The sequence below is a fragment of the Megascapheus bottae genome, chromosome 11, assembly GCF_031878675.1.
Source record: "Megascapheus bottae isolate mThoBot1 chromosome 11, mThoBot2.hap1, whole genome shotgun sequence".
NCBI classification, from domain to species: Eukaryota; Metazoa; Chordata; class Mammalia; order Rodentia; family Geomyidae; genus Megascapheus; species Megascapheus bottae.
In genome coordinates this window covers 24826400-24850413 of record NC_143519.1, presented here as the reverse complement: position 1 = coordinate 24850413, position 24014 = coordinate 24826400, and the positions used below count along the sequence as shown (strand labels likewise).

Genomic DNA, 24014 nt, shown 5'->3' with positions numbered 1-24014 from the left:
AACATGTTCCAGTATACCTTGTGGAAGCTTAAAATGTGGTTAATATCAAATCCTAGATAAAATATATTATCTTCCAATGCACACATACCTGTGATAAAGTTTAATTTTTAAATTAGACACAGTAACAGGTAACTGCAAAAATTATAAAAATAGAACTATTGTAACAATATTCCAGCCAGCATCTATAATCTTAAGCTTTGAGTCCATTATTAAGTAAAACAAAGGCTACTTGAATACAATATGACAATAAAAATCTGATAAAATCTGGTCATGGAGTTGGCTACACTGTGACTAACAGGCAGGTAGCATATACAGCATGGATATCCTGAACAGAATGATTTCCATTCTGGGAAGCACAGAATGCAATGGAGAGGTAATCATTTACCTAGAATGTCACATCAAGTATATGGAATCTTCCATATACCATTTGATTGCAGGTAACTAAAACCACATGACATGACATCACTGATGGATGCTGTAGGCTTTATCCACAAAGAAAGGAAATACTGTGCAGGCAAATGAAAAGGAAAGGGTATTTATGAAAATGTAAATTCATACGAACTGGATTACAATGCACAGGGTGAATTTACAATTTACAATTTTAACATACAAGCCAAAACAGAGCTTTGAAAAGAGAACTGTTTCCATGAAAAGATAAGATGCTTACAGTGTTTATTCAGATAATTCATTACTCAAGCATGGGCGTGCACACACACATATTATATACACACACACATATAGATATAGATATAGATATAGATATATAAAGCAAACCAGTCTGCCTCATTTCCAAAGGAGCAGAGGAAGAAAGCTTTAGTAAAGTGAGAAAGAAAACTAATCTTCGGCCGAAATACAAAGGGGGAGGGGGAGGTCTTAAGCCCTGACACACCGATGTACTCAGCATCTTCATATTATAATAAAATTAAAGTGCCAACAAGATGGAAATTTCTTATCAGCTTTAAAAAGACATGGCATTATTGAATTTCACAAATTTGATTGAGCCCCTAAATCTATACAGTGTGTACAATACACAATACCTGGAGATGCAAGGCTATTTATGAAGTACCATCCCTGTCCTCCAGGCATTCACAGTCAATTACATTTCATAATCACATTTGATGCTTACTAACTATTATAGGTTTCACCTGTGTTTAACCTGTAGACAGGAAATGTTTGCAGGACTGTAAAGTAGGTGCCAAGTCAAAGAAATATTTGAGAATACCTTGAAATATGGTATTTCAACACTGGCCTATACCAATTTGTAATTGGATAGTTCAGTCATTAAAAGTGAAATCAAATATTTAAAATATTAAAATTTTTCTAACAAGTACATCAATTATTTTGAATATTGGTAACAACTGGGATTAATATATTTTACCCAAAGCAGATATCAATGTTGTCTAACAATATAAACATAGATCCATATTGTCTAGCAATACAAATGTAGATACATTCAGAATACTTTACATCTGAATTTCTGGTTCTTCTACTTATAGAATTTTTAAAATATTTTTCAAACAGTAATTTTCCAGATAACCAATACTATTTCCTACATACTTTACATAAGTATAAAGTTTGATCTTGAAATGCCTGTCCCTTTGTTGGTTATGAAGACCACAAATTAAATAATATTCAACAAAACAACTCCCAAGACTGCAATGATTGCCTTATATTAAACAATCCTATTGTTCTAACACAGAACTATTTTGTGTTTCAGTTCTAGCTACACAGATACACACTTGAGCCACAGCACCACTTCTGGCTTTTTCTGTGTATGTGGTACTGATGTGGAATCGAACCTAGCACTTTGTGTATGCTAGATGAACACTGTACCACTAGGCTATGCTCCTAGCCCAACATCTCTTCTAATTATTATTGTATTACATAGGTCAGATAATGAGTGCATTTCTTTTTGAACAGTGTCACCCCTTCCTTCCTTTTTTTCTCCATCAGTCACATAATGCATTTTCAATGCATTGTCTAGTGAGTATAACTGCTAGAGTTGCTCAGCCTTTGTCCCATTTCTGTACTCCCCTTCACTCTCTCCAAAATGAGTAACTTACAAACAAAAGGTACAGGAAACAGTAACATGAGAAATAAAACTTTTTTCATTTCTTGGAATTCATTTCAATAAATACCATTTTATATGATCATACATACATAGCTATTGAGACTTTGTGATCCTCTTCTAAGAATATCTTCTTTCATTATCACTGAATGTCTAGCTACATCAATATGTTTAATACTATTAATAATCCAGAAGGCCTATACTCCTAATTAATTGAAGAGTTCAGCAACTACTGTAGGCTCTAAGTTATGTCCATTTTCATATGATTTTGCTTCAAGAAGCTCAAGCAAAAGACAAAAGTTAACAAATTTACTATCCCAAATTTTAAACTAAAAGTAAATATACCGCTTTCAAATACACATGGAAATTGTTACTAATCAGCACACTATGAGGTACAGCATTTTTTTAAAAAAATTCCAAAAGATAGAAATTACCTGAGACATATTCAGAAATTTATAGCTAAATGTAAAGATCCAACAATGTATAAAATGGAATGGAAAGAAAAAAAGTTAAGTAAATTCATATATACTTCTAAAAATATTCATCTATGTAAAAAATTATAGCTAAATGCCAGTGGCTCAACCTTATGATCCTACCTACTCAAGAACTTGAGATGTGAGGATCATAGTTCAAAACCAGCCTGGGGGCCGGGAGTTTGGCCTAGTGGTAGAGTGTTTGCCTAACATGCATGAAGACCCAGATTCGATTCCTCAGTACCACATACATAGAAAAAAAACTGGAAGTGGTGCTGAGGCTCAAGCGGTAGAACTCTAGCCTTGAGAAAGTCAAGGACAGTGCTCAGGCCCTGATCTCATGCCCAGGACTGGGCGGGGGGGGGGAAGCAGCCTGGGCAGAGCAATCTGTAAGACACTTATCAACAATGAATCTGCTAAAAGCTGGAAGCGAAGGTATGGCTTAAGTGGTAGAACACTAGCTTTTTGGAAAACAGCCTTGAGGAGCACAATTCCCTGAGTTCAAGCTTCAGTCCTGACACACACACACAAAAAAAACATAACACAAAAATTATAAAGATATAAAAACATAAATACTGTGACTGAAGCTCAGAGAAGCTATGCACCTGGGCCACCTGACCTCTGATGGGGAATAACTTCACCTCCTGGTCCTGGAGTGTACAACTGCACAAATAAAACTTAACTGGAAATGTAGCCCATGACAAAAAAAAAAAGGCCTCAGAGATACAGGATTGAAGTAAGGCTGAGGACAAAAGAAATGGATGAGACTCAGTACCCATCAAGGTTCTGGCTACTTGGGAAATGGATAAAGATGTAAATATTTGTTTGGAGACATTTCTTGAAAATCAGGTATAGTAAACATTCAGAAAGTAGTATAGGCATTTGGTACATAATGTATCAAGGGTGACAAAAGTACAAGGGAACTGAGCAAGAGAAAATGAAGCAACAAAGCTTCTTAATAAGGTCAACCCAAAGAAACCAGGCAAAACAAAGTTAGCAACAACAACAAAACAAAAGCCAGCAGTGGTGGTACATGGTCCAGGCTGCCAAGGCAAAATCACAAGACCCTATCCAAAACACAGTGAGCAAGTATACAGACATAGTTCAAATGACTAAACACTTGCTGAGCAAACTGAAGACCCTGGATTCAAACTTCAGTATCATCAAAAAGAAATAAAATATAAATACTAAGAGTTGATATCAAGACATGTCATTTTCACTAAAACTACCATGAAAAGTTAGGAAATGCTAAGCTTACTCTGAGAGAAACAACTTACAAATGTCATTAAGAATTAAAGGACAATAGTCCCTTAGTAGATGGAGCTACTTTATATTAAAATACCTTTAAAATATGCAAAGATGGCATTGGGCTAAAGAAGACTGATAAGCTTCTGTCAATCATTAGAAGATCTTTAAGTCTTTTTCCAGAGAAGTTGGAAATCTCAGTGGGTTTTTCTGTTGTTGCTGTTTGTTTGGTTTTGGAAGTCAAATGGCCCATGCTTTTGAATAGGCTGAAATCTTTGAAGACACTGGAGGTTTCTAAAGAAAGCATTTCTGTGGGCTAGTCTGGCCAGAGTAGACCTCTGTCTGCAACACACCCAATACTTCCTGCCTCACCCAGAGTTCAAGTTGCTTCCTGTGTGTGGACAGCCCTTTCCTCTCCCTCCACCCTTCAAGGTGCTGCGGAACTCGGCAGCAATCCCTCTTCACTGCACTTGAGACCCTCTGGTAGAGTCAATGGGGCTGTCCCTCTACTTTGAGGAGTCTAGGCTGACTGCAGAAATAACTCGCCCCCGCACCCTTTGCTGTCTCTTCCTCCAGCTACTATCTAAGAACCTTAATCTGTGCTAAGCACTGAAATAGCACTTTGTGTAAAACTACCAAAACCCTCTCAATAAACCTAAAATAGGCATTAGCTCCTTTGCTGACAATACAGTACTCAGAGATATTAAGTAACAAAGTGGAGTTTCTAAATTTTTACCAAGCCCATCCAGACCTGTCACCTGGCTCTTCAAACAGAAGTAAGGTGAGAGATACAAGTAAAATAAGAAAAAGACACAGTAAGGGCACAAAGGTTTGCAATCTGCAAATATGACACAAATACCATAAGAAGCTTAAGAAAATGCTACTAAATATGCTAGTTCAGTTGTAAGCATGATTGCAATGATATGACTTATATCCCAAATTACATTTTCTTTAGACAATTCTATTCATTTACTTGAACTGGCACCAAGCAAGCAGGGAAAAGACATATTTGAATTATAAGACATCTTTTGAAATAGCTTTAATATTCTTTTCACATTATGCTCAATAATTAATTCACCTTGTAGATATCTCTAACAATTCATTTTAAAAGAATTTAAAATAATCCTAATGTAAGTTGATGACAATTGCCAAAGCTACAAGTACTTTTAGATGTTGCAGGAGCTCTAACCGAAGTAAGAGAAAATCTAATAACCAAGCTCTTTTCAGAAGATAATCTGAAATGTCCAATTAATCCCACTTGCCCTAAAGAACACAATTTTGTTAAAGTGTCTTTAAATATTCAATGAAAGATCTTACAGCCTATGAAAGAAGGATGGTCTTTTAAAACTGCTATTAGTTAGAGGACCAGCAATGGATTTGGTCATAGAAGGTACAGGAAAATTCATGCTTCCTCTTTCTCATTAGAACTTTGAAATGTGATTTTAGAAGTTCCAATTATGGGGCTATGACATAGATAAGTAGTAGAGTACCTGTTATACAGGAATTCGATTGTGAAATACAGATGTCATTATCGGAAAGCTAGCTAGGAACTGCAAGAAGACACATGTCCCCAAAAGCTGCAGCCTCAAATACACTTAAGACAGTTAGGAAACTGAGACACTTGAGTAGCAGAGTAAAGAAAGTGCAGAAAAACAATCTCCACAAACCAGATTAATTTGAATGGAGGGATGAAGAGGGAAGCCCTGATAAGCTCAGGAGAGTCCAGAGGCACAAGGCATTGTGCAAAATGGCATCTGAAGTGATCAGGAGGCCTACACTGGGTGCTGGTCAGCGGGGTCAGGATCATAGGGCTCTTGAGAGTTCAGAGTCTGGCAAGTTCAGAGTACAGGTGAGGCAAGTCCAGTTAACCTATTGTCTTAAGTCCCCATCCTTGCCTCTAGGAATCCAGGGATGCCCATGAAGTGGGGTAGGGCCCCAGCTTCATCCACCCAGGAGCCAACGTAGCCCCGGTTAGACCCAGCATTCTTTTTTTTTTTTAAATTTTTATTTATTTATTTATTTTATTATAATTAGTAAAAGGGTTACATGATATTTGCCAGATAGAAGGTGCATTAATTCACATACATTGATACCCTTTCACATGTCTTGGTACCCGATTCCCTCCCCCCCACACCCCTCACCCGTCTTGGTTTTCCCCCCTTCCCTATCAATTTTCAAATATCCAAATACAAATAAATTCAATATATCAGATAACAAAGTGAGATACTATACTAATATGAGATAACCAAGGGACAGCAAAGGAGATGAGAGACAACATAGTACATTAAGGACAACAATCATTCATTATATTAGACCCAGCATTCTTGTTGCCTACCTGCCTAAGGATTGCCAAGCCAAGTTCAAAGCCCTGTACGGGAGTACAAAAAACAAACACTTATGCAAGAAGGCAAAGAGCCTCACCCTCGTGGGTTGTTACTGTAATCCTAGATACTCTAGAGGTGGAGTTTGGAAAGATGGTGTATGATTTGAGGCCAGTCAGCACAAAAACTTACGAACACCCCCCCCCCCCCCCCCGCCCAAGCTCAACCAATGGCTGGAACACAGCGCACACATGCCTGTCCTTTCTAGCTGCGTAGAAGGCTAACAGCAGGAGGATGACAGTTCCAGGTCAGAGCTGGCATAAACTTAACAAGAGCAACCCCTCAGGTCTACAGGGGAAAAAAGCAGCTGCTATTGCACACCTACAACTCAGCCATGGTGAGAAGTCAAATCAGCCCTGGTAAAGGCAAGACCTGGTCTCAAAATTCACCAAATTAGAGTAGCAAAAAATCCTTAACTAGCAAGCATGAACTCCTAAGTTCATACCATGTACTCCCCCTCCCCACAAAAAAAGGCATTTTTCCAGATATTTTGAAAAATCTAGTAAGCTATAAAGTTCAATTAATCATAATATGATTCAAATTTTAAATTATTTATTGTAATATTTGATTACCCTACAAAAAAATGAAAAGGGAGCTGGGTGTGGTGGTGGCTTATGCCTGTCATCCTAGCTACTCAGGAGGCTGAAATCTGAGGATCATGGTTCAAAGCCAGCCCGGGCAATAAAGTCTGTGAGACTCTTATCGCCGATTAACCATTAGAAAACTGGAAGTGGTGCTGTGGCTCCAGGGGTAGGGCAGTAGTTTCAAGCTGAAGAAGTCAGGGACAACGCCCAGACCCAGATTTCAAGCCCTACAATAGATAAAGAAAAAAGAAAAGGGACCCTGAATTGACTTCCTTACCTCAGAACAGGGGGCAAAAGAGTTCTAATAGAGCTTGTTCTCTCAAGAAGTTTTTATAAAGGATTCTTTTTATTTTTATTTTTTTGCCTGTCCTGGCCCTTGAACTCAGGGCCTTGGCACTGTCTTCAGGCTTTCTCAAGGCTAAAGTTCTACCACTTGAGCCACAGCACCATTTCTAGCTTTTTTCTATGCATGTGGTACCGAGGTTTTTGTGCATGCTAGGAAAGCACTCTACCACTAGGCCAAACTCCCGGCCCGATATGTAAAGGATTCTTACAAAGAACTTATACTCTGTTAACTGTAGGTTCCACATCTGTAAATTCAGCCGACCATAATATTTTGGAAAACAAAAGAGGATGAGCCCACACCAAATGTATACAGACCCTTTTCATCTTGTCAGTCTAGTGTCACAGTTCACAAATTCTCTATACTGTACTTGGTATTTTAATCAATCTAGACTGAAAGCATCGAGGCTGCATGGTGTATATTTTCTATAGACACTATAATGCTCAAGTGATTACTATATGTTCAAAGGCATATGCAACTTGTGGTACTGTGTGAATCCTGGACTCAATCCCTCATAGGTACTGATAATCAGTACATATGATTTGTACCTGTGACCAGCACTGATGTGAACGAGACAAGCCTAAACTATTATTGTCTGACACTTTCGTCAAAGTTTGCTGATGCTATCTATCATCAAAATATCATGATTTTTTTTTATTGTTATCATCTTGTACAGAGGCCACTGAGATCATACTGAATCAGAAGACTAAGTGCTTTAATGTGCTAACAGGTGATATAAAAAAATTTCTTGAATGATATTAACTTCAGAGACAGACTAGTAGTGTCTGAGATATTAGCTCCCAAAAGACAATGTACTTTGAGAAATTACTGCTGCTATGTGAAAATGGCAGAGTTCTTGGTGGAATGGTGCACAGGTGGAGTGGACGGCTGATCTATAGGCATCCCCCTTTCCTCTTACCTCCATTCACTTCCTTCAAGTACATTCTTACTGGCACTCAATCCCAGACCAAAGGGCTTCTTTCTCAGTGACTCCTTGCAAATGAGCCAATGTGAATGTACCCCACATTCAGAATATTTTACTCAAATGTTTATTACACACACTTTTAATATCACTGTAAGCTTTTTCTGAGCATGTATTATTTGGGGGGGGTTGGTGTTAACTTTCCCCCAGAATAATAATTCCTGATAGCAAAAACCCTATCTCGCTCCATTCCAGATCTATAGTATTTAACACATTACTTTCTCCACACCCATACTCCATACTGAAGGTGAACTTGAAAAGGAAAAAAAAGACAAACCAGTACGTTTATTAAAGCAGCTACTGCACACATGCACTTTTACACACAAATGCTCACACCTCCCAAAGAACAAAGTAAAACTACAATGATTTACAAAAAAAGGAAAAAGGAAAAAGACATACTACTTGGAAGGGAAATCCATGAGACCAAATATACAAGAAAGAAGAAGTTGAAGGAGAAAAAGAAAAAGAAACAGACAATTTTTATTAGTGGCAGTTCTGGGGCTGGATTTAGCTCAGCGATTGCCTAGAATGATCCCAGAACCAAAAAAAAAAAAAAATGGGGCAGGATGTTGGGAAAGAGAATAAAAAAGAACAATTTGGTAACACTGTTTAAGATGCTCTGCATTTATAAACCACTTTGTTGAATGGCAACTTCTTTGTAAAACTATTTAAAGGTAGCCTAAAAGAAAAAGAAAAGAAATGCTCTCAAGACAAGTGTGTATGGATTTTAAATGGCCACAAATAAATGACAGATGAGAAATACAGAGATATCCAAAGGGAATTTTCAAAAGCAGTACAATCTTGCGAATAAAAAGCAAGCCATCATTACACCTATTACATATGTATCAGTTAAGGTTGTAAAATAACCTAACCCAGTCCCCTAAGGTCTTCAATGAGGACTTATTGCTCTGAAGATAAGTTAACCAGATAACTCAGCTATTCAAAGGGCCCTGAGGAGCTGGGCGTCATGATACACACCTGCAATTCTAGCTACTTGGGAGACTGAGGCAAGAGGATCAGAAGTTCAAGTCCCTATCTGAAAAACAAATCAGAAAGAAAAGGGATAAGAGGGTGGTTCAAGTGTGGAGAGCTAGCTGAACAAGTGCCACAACCTGGAATCAAGACTGTGGGATGGAGGAGGGAAGCTGAACCCATTTCTTGTATATCTTTGTATCATAGTGACTACCATGATTTTCTCTCAAGTACTTGCCAACTACTCTTACAGAAAAGACACTATAGTCTCAGCCCCTCAAGCCCACCATTTTCAAATATCTCTCCCCTTATACCAACAACTACTATTTAAAACTTCCCAATACCTCACTACTTTATCCTGGCTGAGAGGAGACAGAGAGGGAATAGAGCTCCCTACAGGATTTTATTGTCAAAATCAGTAAAGAAGTAGCTGTTGGAAAAGGAGACATATTTGGGAAAAGAGATGCACAGCATCTACAATAAACTCAAAGGAATGTATTCAAGGACCCAGGAAGATGGTAGATAAATTGAACTTGGAAAAATAGAAAGCAAACCTAAGCACTATTTACTGCTCCAAGGGAGAAATATCTGAGACTATTTGAGGATAAGCAAGTATTTGGTGACATTTATACTAGCAGAGTCTGTCTAATGAAAATACTGAATCATCCTAACCAAGTAACAGGTGACTAAAAGCAGCGCTGAGACCTCCAGCTAAAGGCAGATGAAAAAAAAGAAAATAATGGGAAATAAGCCATTATGGAAGAAAACATTTCCACCAAAGATGAATGATCTAGGATTGTATAGGATACTCACAAAGTAAGGGTTTGAAAAAAAGGGGGGGTGGGGAAGGAGTCTCATCACAATCAGAGATACAGGGACAAAGTTTCCAAGCACAGATGAGCAGATAGATATAAGCAAGATGGAAAGAAGAGATAAAACAAGTGTCAGAAAGGTCCCCTTGGATAAGAGAGGGAGAGGAGGAAGAAAGGCAACAAATGTCTAGTTTCCTCTGGGTTATTTTATTTTCATCATGCAGCTGCAGCTATTCACTCATGCCTACCCCATATGGCCAAGGATTATTCCACCTAAGAAGAGCAATTCATACTCCAGACAACACAGGTCTAGGCCTATGTCATTAAATGTTCTGCAGATGAATGTGTAATACAAGTTTTGCAGATAAGGAATTGCTGTGTTTTCTTTTTCAGACATCAGTATTACATGAGCTAGTGATAAAAGTAAAGGTAGAGCAGCAATAATGACTACGAAATTTATAGTACAGTCTGATATACATTACAAATCAATGGCCTATTTTTCAAATCACTTCCTACAGGAAGAAATGTTTAACTTCAGAAATCATAACTGGGAAAAGCATACAACTAAACAAAAATGTCTATACATCAAAGGGCAAATAAATTGCAGGCCATGAAATGTAAGAAAATGTGAAAATCATGAGAACATAAAAGAACTAGAACTCAAGTGATAACCCTACCCTAAAACTGAGCAAAAGACTTGAATAGACATTGCTCCAAAGAATTTGGGGATTCCAGTTACACATACACATACATCGAAAGGGGGGGAGGAAGGGAGGGAAGGAAGGAAGAAAAGGAGAGAAAGAAGGAAGGAAAGAAGAGAGGGAAGAAGGGAGGGAGGGAGAAAGGAAGGGAAGGAGGAGGTCCACAGTCAAGACATAAATCTTTCAATATAATCAGAGAGATGGTAAAGCTAATGAAACTATCAGAGTAAGACTTCCAAGATAATTATCATTATAAAATGTAGAGCAAAAGACATTGTGCATAAACAGAGACATTCAGCAAAAGGATGGAAAGTCATATGAAAGTCGTAGACAAAATGTTTGTATTAACATGAAGAATTATTTCCCTAAAACTGAACAGAACAGAAACCATCAGTAAATTCAAAGATAATAAAAAGAAATCACTCAGAGTAGAAACCGAATAGCTAGAGAAATGAGTGTACAGGATCCAAGACCTGTGGAACAATATCAAGCAGCCTAACACATTTATCAATATGCTACAGAAGAAGAGATTTGTAAGAAATGTTGTAGAGACACTCCACGAAAGTTTTGAAAAACTGTAAAGAGCAGTAAAGTATAGATAAATCAGTTTCATGAATTCAATATAGGATAATTACAAATAATAAGCATCCCAAAGCCATATTAAAATTACAGAAAATAAAGCTAAAGAAAAAAATTGCAGGGAGAATTATTACATACAGAAAAAAATAAGAATGCCGAACTAAGTAAAGCAGAAGATAATGGAGCAGGATCTTAAGCTATGGATCCAGATTCAGTATCCAGTGAAAATATTTCAGACATGAAGACAAATGGGCTTTTTTCAAATGAGCATAACCTGAAAAAGCCAGACACCAATGGCTCACCAACTACTTAGGAGGCAAAGCAAAGGCTCAAGGTTCAATGCCAGTCTGGGAAGACAAATTAAAGAGACTCTGATCTCTAGTTAATCAGCCAAAAAAACAGAACTGGAGGTGTGGTTAAAGTGCTTGAATACCAGCACTGAGTAAAAATGCCAATGTTCGAATGTCCCCTTAAACACAGTAGGGCCCAAGATAAACATAGAAATAATTACATTAAATCTGTAAGTCTTATATATCACAAGTAATTAATAAGCAGGCAAAAGAAATGATCAAGTTAGTGAAAAATTATTTGCAATGCAGATGATGGTAAAACGGCTATAGTGCATGAAGAGTCCCCACAAAATGACAAAGCTCAAACAGAAAAAAAAAAATAGAGACCAAAATTGTGAAAGGGCAAGAACAAGACCAATTTGCCTGCAAATGAAGGCAAAGATGTATAAAATCAATGGTAGTAAGGAATATTAATTAAAGCAAAGGGAAGATACCACTGTACAATGCTAACTCTGGCAAAGTGCCAATTGCTAGTGGTATTTCAGGGAAAGTGGCCACTTGCCTGCCTTACCAGTAACAATGTGAACTGCTCTGTCTTTTCCAAAGCAGACATTAACGAAAACTAAAATTGTACCTGCCTTGTAAATGAGGAATACCATGCCCAAGCATGGATTTCATAGGAATGTCAGAATATAGTGCACAGGGCAACTATTTCAAAGTCAACTATATAAAAGTGAAAGGCTAGTTGTCCTGTTTACTAAAGAGTATTAAATAAGTTAACACACCAAAGGCCTCATGCCTAACTTCCATGTTTATGATACATGCACCATAAAGTCAAGGTACTTCATTCTGCCGCTAGCATTCATTGTGAAATGCGGCCTTTGAGACATGAATTTACATACACAGACTAATATTTCTTTAGCATGATGCATGTGTAGAACTGTTCCATAGGTGTTTGATGTATATTTTGATGTTCAAATCCATTCTGAGATGTCATTATTTGTTTTTGTCACTTTAATTTACAAGTTAGTAAATGGACCAAAGAGAAATAACTTGCTTGGTAAAAATAGAGAAAAAATGTGATAATCTGATGTCCCAAATCCTAAACCATATGACTCTAATCCATTACTGGGCTTTCTTTTTTTTTTTTTACAAGAAACCTTTTCAGAAAAGTATAATGAACACTGGCTAACAGTTGAACATTTTGCTAGAGATGAATGAGAGAAATAGGAAAGGATTCGGGAGTGGCATCCAGCTACCAAAAGGACACCATATGGACTCTTAGTGACTGTTCTTCAATTTGTTCTTTCAATGACTATTTTAGCACTTAGTATATATCAATCATCATGTTAACCAGTGAAATCAACATGAAGAATATTCATTCTCTGCTCTCAAGGGGTGGATGACTGGGGGGCAGGGGAGTGGGGCAAGACCTGTCAAAAAGCAGTAGGAAATAAAGACTATCAGATGCTGTAAACTGCCAGAAATTACAGTCTAGAACCCAGCATGTTCTTAAAGCATAAAGATTAAGTAAGAAAGTGCCACAGAAAGTTATGTTGGAGTGAACAGCAATACCTGTAACATGAACAGTATGTACTTTGACAGGGAAAGAAGCCAAATGAATTTCATTGATGACTTACTTTCAGTCTGTTTACTCTCATAGAAATATATACTGTTTAAAAAGACGGCTTTATTTTTAACAGAAATCATAAAAATACTGTCCTTAATTTTCTCAAATTACTATGCAGAATAAAAAGTATATGATGAGAAAGGGTAACTATAAATAAAATATATTCAATACATTTTCCAATAACCACACAACCCTCCCAACACACATACAGATACACACACACACACACACACACACACACAAAACCACCATCTACTTTTCTTTACTACAAATTGTTCATGTATGCAACATAGCTCAACCAACAGAATAACTGCAGATCTGTAATTCTCTCTTCTAATATATATCCCAAAATTAATGGCTATTGAAAACAAAGAAACAAACAGTGACTGATAGAAAATCCAGGAGACATCCTTAGAGTAGTAAATATTTTCCATCTTTGTCTTCATTTGCAACGTTCTGTACATGATTATGTAGAAATGTATTTTTTTTGTCAGTTGTGGGACTTGAACTCTAGGCCTGAGTGTTGTCCCTGAGCTGATCTTCAGCTCAAGGCTTGTGCTCTACCCCTTGAGCCAGAGTGCCACTTCTAATTTTTTGGTGGTTAATTGGAGATAAAGAGTCTAACAGACTTTAGTGCCTGAGTGGCTTTGAACTGTGATCCTCAGATCTCAGCCTCCTGAAGAGCTAGGATTACAGGCGTGAGCCACAAAACAGGCTTAGAAGTGTATTTTTATGCTCTTTTCTTTAGAAAACCCTCAGACACTTCACCTGCAATGCATAATCAGTTACAGTAACTTTTTCTCTTTTTTTGGTGGGTCATGGGGCTTGAACTCTGGGTCTGGGCGCTGTCCCTGAGCTCTTCGGCTCAAGGCTACCACCCTACCCCTTGAGTCACATCCCCACTTTCCTTTTTCTAGTGAGTACTTGGAGATAAGTTCTTTAGTGCCTTCCCTGGCTTTACAATAACTTTTATAGTAGTTACTTTGAAACTTTTTGAGTAACTTTTTCAAGGTCACAGAGCAAATTGCTAGGAGGGACAGGAATGGAATCCATGACCTTTGACAGCTAGCAGCTTTCTACCCACACTCAGAAATTCCTTCTCTGTATCAACTGTATGTCCATGTGGAGGTGATGAGAAAAGCATCCCTCCCTGGGTGGAGGAGAGGCTGCAATGGGCCAGAGGGAAGGAGCTGGGAGGAGCTTTGCTGTCAAGTCAGTTGTCACACTGCTTCACCACTTTACATACATTACCTTATTTTAATTCTCACCACAGTTCAGAAACCTTTGAATGTTTCTAATTTTTTATGTATGTGTGGCTTTTTATTATTGGTCATGAAGGTATGTGGTCTAGAAGGGGGTATGTAAATAGAGAACATAAAAACACATATATAAACACAAATACTAAACATATGAACAGTGAATATATATGCCTGTATACACACCTATATGATATATTTACCTATATGATATATTTGTGGCTCCTGCCTGTAATCCTAGCTATTCAGGAGGCTGAGATCTGAGGATTAAGGTTCAAAGACAGCCCAGGAACTAAAGAACACGAGACTCTTATCTCTAATTAATCACTAGAAAATGAAAAGTGGGGCTGTGGCTCAAGGGGTAGAATGGAGGCCTTAAACTGTAGAGCTCAGGGACAATATCCAAGTCCCAGAGTTCAAGCCCTACAATCCACTAAAAAAAAAAAGTCATGGGGCTAACCAGGGCCTTTCATAAATGGGAGAAAGCTATTCAAAAACTCTCCAATCACTCCCCCATTTCTACACAGAGAACCCAGCCATCTTCTATACCCACATATAACGCTGTTCAGACCAGTCCAATTACATGTCCAGCTATATTAATAATCACATAAAAATACAGACTATAAGCAAAGCCATAGGAGTATTACTGTATGTTGGAAAGAACACAGGAAGAAACACAAAACCAGAGCAAAAATCTTTGGGTGAATATCTTATAATCTACTGCCAGACCAAAGCAAATTTTTATGAAGCTGTATGACTACTCAAGTAACCATTATGAGACAATAAACACCCAAAACCAAAAAAAAAGTCCTTTTGTAACATAATTAGGGGGAGTATATAGAGAAAGCAACCGTTTAATCCACTGCATGTGTTCTTTACCACAGGAACCCTGTGGCTAACATTAGATGGGAGGTGGCCCAGTGCAGGCTCTGAAAATGAATACTGGCAGGTTGAAATCCGACAGCTCCCTGGCAGAACTTGGGCTCTAGAAACCAAGCAGGTCTGACAGAACCAGCGGAAGGCAGTTGACCTTCCGGGCACTGGGCAAGGCCCATCTGTTTACTCCCATTTTGCTTCTGGGAGGAGTGGCTGTGGTGGTTGAGCTAAGGCTGTGGTTATAGGGTGTTGCCAGTGACTTCATTTTAATATTCTTACCCTTACATTTGGTACATATTTAAAGCTAAAGGCTGTGCAAAATTCATAAGCTGAAAATTCAATATATATTTCTTAAAAGGAAAATAAATCAACATTGGACAAAAATATAGCTATTTCCAGTCTCTGATTCTATAGTATTGCCAAAACATAATTAAAGTTGCTTTCGCAAGAAAAAAGAAAGATATCCGTGCTAGCTATTTTGAATAAAATTCACCGGGGAATTTTAGTTCTTGTTCTTTAATCCACATGGAAGCACAAGAAGGGAAATAAACTTCTCAAAAAGAAAAAGAAAAAGAATAAGTCTGTGCCACACATGGTGACACAGGCTTGTTATCCCAGGACTTGGGAGATTGGGACATAAGGAGGAGAAGTTCAAAGCACTTTAGGTTCTTTAGTGATACATTGTTCCCCATTACCTTCCTCTACAAAAAATAAAGTAAAATACCAAGTTTCAAAGGACTTTAATATTCGCTTCATACTACAGGTAGATTTAGGAACTCGAGACTCTAGGAAGAATTTTCTCCCAACTACAAAGAAAACAAATCACTAGACATCAAATTGAGCATGATTATTCTAATGCTACTGAATTTACATAAAATTTGTATTTATGTATGAAAACAAAATGACCAACACCACTTTTTATAAGTTCAACTAGTTCCCAACATTAAAACTCCCTGACACTCAACATCTCCAATTCCAAATGCCCTCAAGTAAAAGCCTGGGGGCCTAAGTATTTAAATCATCTTTGCTGAGATCCAGCACACCTAGATTTAAGATCAAATTCTTTCAGAAAGTGACTGACAGCCCACTTCATGATGGAACCTGTAAGACTCACTCCAATGCTGTAAAAATGCACAATCCCTTTTCAAGAAAGGCCAGAAGAAATCTAGGCCTGATGTAGGTCCTTTGGACTGAGCAGCCAGCATCCTGGTTTGTTCTTTCCTGAGCTAGAAGTGCTTGCAATCCCTTCCTTTTTGATACAAGCCAGCCATGCATAGCTGCAGCTGTAGTAAACAACCACCAGCCAAGAGTTGCTAAGGTCAAGGTTTCAATACCAGAGCTATGTCCACCCAAAAGAAGATTCATTTCTTAAATAAGAACTTGAGGGATTAGGGGTGGAGCTGTTGAGGGCTCATTTCATTCAATCAACTGTAATAATAACAACAGTAATAAAACCTTCCTCCCATAAAGCTGAGCTGACCGGAGTTTCTTTTAAAGATATCTTTACTCTTGAGCAGATCAATAACTGAAGGACTTCAGTGGTATACAGAAATTCCTCAAGGATGTTTTTATTTAACCTGACACGGCTGTCAGTGGCACAGTTGTAATTCATGAATTGAGGGAAAAAAAACGTTGTGACATTCCAGTTTCCCCCGTTTAAATACATTTCATAATCATGAGTTGGTAGAATAATAAACCTTTTCTAAATACATTATTTCTGCCAATGCTTGCATGTTCAAATGTTCTCTCTCAACTCAAAGGAGGTTAATACTTGCTCTTAATAGGAAGCCGGACCAGGCTGCAGTGATCAAGATGTAACTCAGCACGATTGAGACATTTGTTCTTTAACATCCCTATCCCACTGATCTACGGGCACGACGTTTTCCATCCTGAAGGTCTACCCCTTTAACATAACCCATCTCGGTGCGGCTTGGAAAAAAAAAATGTAAACACCATGTGGATGACATCAGCGAATGGCTGCAAACAGGGTTCGCTTCTCTTTTTTTTTCCCCTCCCTTTGGGAGGGAGGGGGGGGGTCCGCCGCTGTAATTAAATGCCAATTTAACGAGCGTTTCTTCCAAGATGGTACACACATCCCTCTTCAAAGTGACCACTCTTAGTCCCCAGCGGCTGCTGGTTAAAAGGCCACCAGTACATCTCAAAGCATTTACTTATCTAAACAACTCCATTCTCCAGTAAGGAGGCTAGGTGGGTTTGCAGGGGTGACGTGTGCTTGATTGACAGATGTCTATGAAGCGGCCTGGAGGCACACGCGCTAAATGTAAATAGAGCTGGTGTGTGTGCGTGTGTGTGTGTGTGTGTGTGTGTCAGGGAAATGGAATATTAACGCTGAGTTAAAATAGCGTAGTGCACCGGCTGAGCATTCTATTAGCCAGCAGGATTCTTTAAGACAATCCACACAGAACGAGAGACTTAAGTCATCTGTACAGTTAAATTAGAGAGCTGACAATACGAACCTCACCAACTGTGTAGCCAGATTACACATTCCGTTGGACTAATACTCTTTAACTCCACACAGTCGGCTTTTTGATCCGCTGAATTAAGGCTTATGACTTATTAAAGTATGCAAAACTCCAAGGGCAGAAGGGAAGCGGGCTGGGAGGCGCAGGGTCTCTAACAAAGGAATTGGTACTCTCCCCCCCACATCTCACCCCACAAGCATTTTGCCTCCAATGCGACGCGACACAAAACTGTTGAGTGCACCCCACCCTCTTCCCTAAAGATAAAAGTTTTCAAAGTTCCAGGAGGCAGCAGTTCTGCACCCGACAATCGCCCAGCAGATCACCTCACACTAGCACCCACTCCAGCGGCGGAGGTCAAGGCCGAGCCCTGGCAGCGAGCTCCGAAGGCAAAGAAGTGGCTTCCCCACCGGCTCCTCGGGTTCCCAAAGCCCCAGGTGGCCTGCAAACCCGGGTGGGGGGAGCGGGGGGTCGCTTGTCAACTCCAGCCACGGTCCCCCCACCACTGAAAAATAACAGCCTTGGGCCAGCCCTGGGTCTAGATTCCGTGGACCGGGGCACTGTAGCCAGTGTCAGTTCCCCATCATTAGGGCCAGGGACAATAATGAATGTAGTACCCAGAGCCACAATGCCAGCAGTGTCATCTCCACCTTAACCCCTTCCCGTCCACTACCGAGGGCGCACACACAAGCCCTGGTCATCCGGCCGCTAACCCCCGTTTATTTCTGGGGTCCAACTACTTCCATGACTCGCCCCCTATCTCATTCACTCACACACACACACACACCCCTCAATACACACAACCAAAAAATTCAACCTTGGGGGGATTTCTCATCGTTGGCAACTGTCAGACAAACACTGCAACCCACAATTCCACTAGGGGTAATGGGGGGGGGGACAAACATTTGCTTAATTCTTTTGCTACTGGATAAGTTCTTTTAAAAAAAAATTAGGGGAGTGGGAGAAGTAACCTCCCTCTTTCTTCTCCACGAATCCGACCGGCGCTACTTGCTTTGCCATTACAGCATCGTCCTTCCTCGAACCCCCCCCACACACTTCTCTCCCTCCCGCTTCCCCACTTTTCCCCCTGTAAGAACACAGACCAACCAAAATGATTTAACTTGAGCAGATGACAGACGGAAAAGAAAACATGTTAAGAGAATACGGTCTGATTTGGGATGGCACCAAAAAAAAAAAAGAGGGGTATTTATTTTTGATAAGAAACGGAATTGGCACAGACCTGAACAGAAGCTGTAGAGCAGGAGAAATTGTTTTCTTTCCCTTACAGTCTCTCTCTCTCTCTCTCTCTCTCTCTCTCTCTCTCTCTCTCTCTCTCTCTCTCTCTCTCTCTCTCTCTCTCTCTCTCTCTCTCTCTCTCTCCCTCCCCCTCCCCCTCTCTCTCCCTCTCCCTCTCCCCTCCCTCTCTTCTTTCCCTCTTTCTCCTTCTCTCTCGCCCCTTCCGCCCCCCCCTTTCTCTCCCTCACACGCGCACACACTCGCTCGCGCACACGGCGTCACCCGCACACACTCACACGCACGAGCAGAGCCTCTCAGCTGCTCTCTGCAGTTCTCAGGAAATGAATGGGGGGCAACCCAGGGAACTGTTGTACTTGCAAATGACTTACCCGGATCACATGATGCGCTAAATGTAGGGTGGGCCGGTGGGTGGAGGCTGTCGAGACGCGAGCCCGGGTCTAGCGTGGGGAGCCTCGCCAGGCCCGCATCGAATTACCCCGGGGCCCCAGCCGAGGGGGTGGCCGGAGACTCCGCTCCGGGGCCTGGGCCGACCGCGGGGCCCTGGGAACCGGAGAGCCGAGTGGCGGAGCCGAGGGGTGGGGTGGGGTAGGGCGGGGTGGGGCGGGGTGGGGTGAGGCTCGGAGGTGGGGAAGGGTGAAAACACCAAACCCCCCAAACAAAAGAGCTCCTGGGTCCTCCCTCCCCCCGAAACAAAGCCCAGCCGCTGCAGGGCGAGCCCCGGGGTGGGGCCGAGGGCGGGGGCGGCGGCGGCGGGGAGGGGCTCGCTCAGCAGGCGCTAAGTCGCTTTATGGCCATAAAATGGGGGCCCCCGGAGCCGCTCCGCCCCAGGATGAGGAGGCGGGCTCTATGTGCGCTGGTTGAAATCCCCCGGTGGGGCGAGGGGGGGGGAGAAGCGAACCCACCCCTCCCAGGTCCACAGAGGTAGAAGGCAACACCCACGGCCCGGCCCTCGCCTCCCCGCCCCGGCCGGCCTCGGACAGGGGGGTGGGGTCCGCCCCGCCCCACCCCGCCCCACCCCTGCCTCCGCCCCCTGGCCCCGGACGCGCTTCCTTTTCACCTGCACCACCTTGCTGCGGCGGCGCCCAAAATAACCAAACGCTTGGCCCACGCGGTGGAGGGGACCCACGGTGCGGGGCATCTTGGGGGAGGGTATGTCTAGGGGTCGCGGCCCCCTAGTCACCCCCCCACCCCTCCACACACACACACCTCCATTGCAACTCGCCCGGCCAGGACTCGCGCTGAGCCTGGAGAAAGTCTCCCCCCCCCCCCCATCCACCCCCTTTTGTGTCCGAGCGCGCTGGGCAGTGGTGGGGAAAGAATTCCGAGACAAATGAAGCCCCGCGCCCGCCGGGCACCCGACCACCCCCCATCCCTGAGGTTCTCCTCCTCCCCCCTACCACCAGAGCGCAGGGGGTCCGGGGAGTGGGGGGAATCGAGCGCCAGCACGCGTCCCCGCCGCTCACCCGCTGGAGAACTTGGAAAGGTGTGGGCGGAGCTGGCCCGGACGGCGGGCACCGGCGGGGTCGGTGCCCTGGACCCCACACCTTCCACCCGGGGCCACGATGGGACGGGAGGGGGGGGTCTCCGCCGGGAGCGGGGCGCGGGGTGACCGGGCAGGGCGGGAGGCTAAGTCTGGAAGCCCCGGGAATCATTGTTTGGGTTTGAGAGCGCCGCACGTTGCGGGCGCAGGCGGGGGCGTCCTCGCTCCCGGCGCTTCACCTTGGCGGGAGGCACCGGGGCTGCGGGGCCGAGACGCGAACCCGGCTCACCCCCGCCACCCCAGGCCGGTGCCGCCCGCCGAGCCAAGCAGGTGGGGGAGCGGAGGAAGGGAGAGGGAGCTGCGGACCCCCAGCCCCGCGCGCCCGTGGGCAGCTTTCCGAAGCGCGCGGCTGAAGTCCAGCCCTGGGCGCGCTTCCCACTCCTCCTCCCCACCCCTGCTCCCGCTCCTCCCCGTGCGCCCCCCGAGAACCGATCCACGGGATTGCGGGGAGGGAAGAGGAGGAGGAGGCCCGGCTGTTCCCGCGGCTGCTCGCGGGGCACGGGGTCAGCGCTGCGCCGGAGGGTCGGCGGGGGCAGGGAGTAGATGGGGCGGAAGCCGGGGACGCGCAGGGGGAGCCCTGGGAGGGGGGGGACCAGTCATTGATGGTCTGTGCCTGCGGGCTCTAGTTTCTGGAAAACCTTAGGTGAATGCCCCGGGGAGCCCGAGCAGGCCGGATACCCCTGCCGGGTGCCCCGCGTGGGAAAGCGGCCCGCGCGCTGGGAGGCGTGGAAGGGGAAGTTTGAGTTTGGAGGGAAGGGGGTGCAGCCCGGTGGCACCGAGCGGGGTGGGGAGAGAAGCCCGGGAGACGCCGGGAAACAGGAAATGAAAGCGAAGGAGTGAATTCAAGCCAGGAAAAGACGGCTTCTCCGTCGGCGTGGCACGGTGGCAGTTTGCAAACGCTTTCAGGCCGGGTGTGCGGTAGTCGAGTAACAAAGGCGGGGTATACGGCGGTGCGCTCAGCCTCCCCCCACCCCGTCCTGCCACGTTTGGGGGAGGAGGGTGGGGAATCGCGGTCCTGTCTGAAACCTGAACCCCCACAGCCTTTTCGCTGGTCCCTTCCGTGGATGGTGGATGGGCGAGCCTGGATGTCAGGAATAAAAGAGGAATAAGAATAAAGAAGTGTAAACGTGCAGGACCTCTCTGGAGCACTCTTCCAGGAAAGTGGCCTTTAGAAATCAGCAGAGTCACAAGATCATCGAGGGACCCCCGAAAGAAAAGGGACTGGGAGACAGGGTTTGGCTGCGATGTGGGAATCTCTGTTCCAAGAAATGAAGTAGCCCTCTGCTGTGATCTCCCTGGCAGGGAGTGAACAGCCTTTTTCAGACTCTTGCATTCAGATAGAAACAACAGGAAAAGACCAGGGAGGAGCGTGAGCAAATGTGCAGTATTTAAATGAAAACCTTACTCCACTGTATCACTGTAAAGTTTCCCTGTAGGTGGGGCTTGGAGAGAGAGGGGGAGAGAGGCAGGAAGTTAGGTTAACTCTGAGGGTGGAAGGATGCTGGAAGAAATTGTTATCGTGGCTGTGCTTGTGCTAACAGCTCTTTCTCAGGGAGCGGAGTGGCGAACAGACCTTAAATAACATTGCACAGTCGATGTTTCTGCCTGTGCAAAAGCAAACTGCGCGACACTCCCTTCCTGTGGCTGCCGCCACGGGTACGTTAATAGAATGAAGAAAAGCAGAAATCAAATACAAGAAGGCGTTCCAGAGGAGTAAGGAAATTAAGGGCAGGTCAAGGTTATTATTTGGAGTCTGGATAGTATAAGGCTGAAAGAAGTACATGAATTTTTACAAAGTGCTAGTAGCTTTTTTTTTTTTTTTACAGTTGTAGAATTCCAGATAGCTGATGGGTGTGTAGATACATTAATAGGTGGAGAGAGAGAGAGAGAGAGAGAGAGAGAGAGAGAGAGAGAGAGAGAGAGAGAGAGAGAGAGAGAGAATGAAACCCATTAAACACTTCAAGACCAAGAGCAGTGAGTGACATTGTATTCACAAACCATTATGTTGAACTGAATCCCTTTTGTATAAGAACTAAAAAATAATAAACTTTAAAAACAGATGGAGAGAGAATAAGGAAAAACAAAGTTTAATTTACTCAACAGTGCAAGTATAGTATTTTCACAGTGAAACCCACTTGTGCTATTAATGTATAAAAATGAAAACAGTTTCAAGAACAGTCATGACAGGCACTGGTGGGTCATAACTGTAATCCTAACTGTTCAGTTAGCTTCAGATTGGAGGACTATAGTTTGAAACCAACCTGGGCAGGAAAGTCCATGAGACTTATCTTCAAAAAAGCCAAAAGTGGCCAAGCGCGGTGGCTTATGCCTATCATCCTAGTTACTCAGGAGGCTGAGATCTGAGGATCATGGTTCAAAGCCAGCCCAGGCACTAAAGACTCTTATCCCTAATTAATCTAAAGAAAATGGGAAGTGGGTCTGTGGCTCAGGGATAGGGCTGTAGTCTTAAACTGAAGAGCACAGAGACAACATCCAGGCCTAGAGTTCAAGCCCCATGACTGACAAAAATTATATATATATATATATATATATATATATATATATATATATATATATATATTGTTGTGGGTCAAGTGGTAGAGTGCTATCCAGAAGCAAAGAAAAGCTCAGGGAGGGGCCAGGAGTTTGGCCTAGTGGTTAAAGTGCTTTCCTAGCATGCATGAAGACCCAGATTCAATTCCTCGGTACCACATACATAGAAAAAAAGCCGGAAGTGGTGCTGAGCCTCAAGCGGTAGAGCTCTAGCCTTGAGAAAGTCCAAGGACAGTGCTCAGGCCCTGAGCTCAAGCCCAGGACTGGCAAAAAAAAGAAAAGAAAAGAAAAGCTCAGGGATAGTGCACTGGTCCTGAATTCAAGGTCCAGGACTGCCTCTCCCCAATAATAATTCTTTAAAATAACATATTGCTATAAAAGGGGAACTACGGGCTTATACAGAAGAATTACTTCACTGTGTGAGTTATGGAATGAATGTGGAAAAGCGAAAGCAAAGCTAGAATCTAAAAGCAAGATGAAACAACCAGTGTACATGTTTGCATGCACATGAATATATTTTCACTTCAGTTTATGTCGTTTTTCTCTTGTGGGTATAATATAGACAGAGGAAATAGAGAAGAATCTACTACCCTGGCAAATGCTGGGGTTTTTTAAATATGTAGATCTTTCTATGCTTTACCTCCATGTATTTACAGAGATTTGAAAAATCAGAAAAGGAAAGATGGCTAAATTACTTTTATTAAGAATGTGTACTGCTGACAATGTAAAATAATGTAGAAACCAATTACAGGATCTTAGAATTTCAAAGTTGAAAATACCTGTTGACTCTAATCCCATATGATACTTCAAAGCTACCATGATTTCAGTCAATGGTGATGGGCCATTTTCTAACTATATATACTTTATTGCATGATATGTATTTTTAATAAACAAAAAGCAGAATTAATAAAGATGGTAAAGGCAAGGCTTCATGGGGCTCAAACTCAGGGTCTGGACTCTGTGCTTGAGCTCTTTCTGCTCAAGGCTGGTGT

At 42.5% G+C, this 24014-nt stretch overlaps 1 protein-coding gene across 3 annotated transcripts in view; it reads right to left on the bottom strand.

Annotated features, from left to right (window-relative positions):
* The window catches only part of Klf12 (KLF transcription factor 12), a 355357-nt gene extending 335790 nt beyond the window's left edge, over positions 1-19567 (bottom strand). For 2 of the 3 annotated variants that reach the window (XM_090342038.1, XM_090342035.1), the window contains exon 1: positions 18913-19012. The gene's annotated coding sequence lies outside the window, so the exon portion shown is untranslated. Of the gene's footprint in view, positions 1-18912; positions 19013-19297 lie in introns of those variants that run through there. The other variant, XM_090342036.1, reaches the window with a different exon arrangement.
* Between the last annotated feature and the right edge of the window lie 4447 nt (positions 19568-24014).